Here is a 1,968-nt window from a genome sequence, read left to right as displayed (position 1 = left end):
TTGATGAGAAGGAATTATTATGTTTAAAATGTTAATGACACATGTATCACGTGACTTCTAAGCCATTTTCAAAAATTTCTTTTCTGTTGCCATTCATTTGCGAAGCAGCAGAAGAGTTTATTGGTAACTTGTGTTTAGTGAACAAAACTTTCTTTACAAATCAAATATTTATATCATACCTAAACCCATACCGTAAACCCAAACGACACGACGTGTCTTCCTATAATTTGACAATTGAAAAAAAATATTATTCCTATTTCCATTAATTTGCAAGCTGAACCGTTCGGTAGCATCCTATGGTTAATGAACAAAACTCTCCTTATAAAGCAAATATTTATATCGTACCTAAACCATTACCAAACGACACATATTCTTCCTCTGTCACGACCCAGTGCCCCCGAAACGGAGGGCGAACAAACGTGATAGAGGTAATGGCACCAGATTCGACAACGGGTTCTAATATCAACGAGAAACTACTGGCCCGATATTTCACCTCAAGTTGAAGTATTGAACGTTTGGAATTTTAATTTTCCCTTCCGTCTTTTTCCATCAGTGCCATGAGTCCCACCTGCTCCGCCACATCAGGATGGGAGATGATTCTCATGGGCGCCGATATTAAAGGCAGAGACTTAATGACGTCCCCTGCTCTCTCCTTTAGATGGGTTTTCGTTATATGATTTTGGGAGGGTTTTTTCTAGCTGGGTGGAGGAATGTTGTTATGATCATCGTAGTCAATTATTAGAAGTGCTTCGTTTAGTAATTGTTCGATGGGATACAGATGGACAGAAGCAAATAAGAGAATTAGAACTATTACACACACCTATTCACAAACATACGCACACATACATATTTATATGCATATACATACATACATACCCACGGTAGAAAGGGAAGTAAAACAGGGACTTGTAACAACTTGAAAATGTAGAATATACTACGAAAGTAACTGGTTCCAAATCTGTTTCACTTACCTTTCTACCGTGGATTTAAGGATATTCTCAACTACTTGTTCTTTCGTGCTACATTGGATGCATACATACATACATACAAGGAACCACACGCGTTCTAACCACCATATACATGATTAAAGCTAAACTCAAGAGAAGAACAATGGTTTTTAATGGTTTTGATGGATTTGCCTAAGATATTTGCGCTAGGTTGGGAATCGAACGACATTACAAATATTTCTACATATGCCAGCAAACTTTATTAGAGGGAGATCTTTGACCAGTGAACTTTCCAATTGTGATTTTCAACATGTTAGGTCCTTTCTGACGTCAGTTATTTGCTCTAAATTCCAGGTCACTCTTGGTATGATTGATTATTGCTTATATACTCTAAATTTAGCCGTGCATTCTATGGGCAACGTCATGTACTTCTCAAATTGTAAGTTTGACTAGAAGTGAGACTGGGAATGATAGAAAACAATGAATAACGAGAGAGAGAGAGAGAGAGAGAGAGAGAGAGAGAGAGCAAAATTTAAGGATGCTGATGCTGCTTCAGCCTGGGAAATAATGCCTGTAAAAAGCGACAGTAAAAAGGAATGAAACAAGGAATTTGTGGGACGATGAAATAAAATGTTTATGATTATAGATGAAATAGGAGACAATGTTAATACTGAAGGGTGAATGTGTGCAAGAACTGTAATAAGAAAAAGGAGCATTAAAATCTAAATGGAATGGTTAAATAGTATCAGGATAATATGCACATTCAAATGTTTTAACTATACAGTGATTTATTTTTAATAGTGGGTATGTGTTATATGAAAGCTTACGTTTTTCAGGATGACGAGGATTTACTCTTAAAACGTTTTTGACATACGGAGGGAGAGAGTTTTGTAGATTAATCGTCACGTTTTCGAAAAAGAGGTTTAAAACAAGCACACTTATTTATGATCACATATATAAAAATCACTGAGTGAAGAAGAGTTTTATATTAACGTGTACGGGTTTATTTTTATCTGTATAA

Source organism: Macrobrachium nipponense, chromosome 42, assembly GCF_015104395.2.
Source record: "Macrobrachium nipponense isolate FS-2020 chromosome 42, ASM1510439v2, whole genome shotgun sequence".
NCBI classification, from domain to species: Eukaryota; Metazoa; Arthropoda; class Malacostraca; order Decapoda; family Palaemonidae; genus Macrobrachium; species Macrobrachium nipponense.
Note: the sequence above shows the minus strand (reverse complement) of the source record.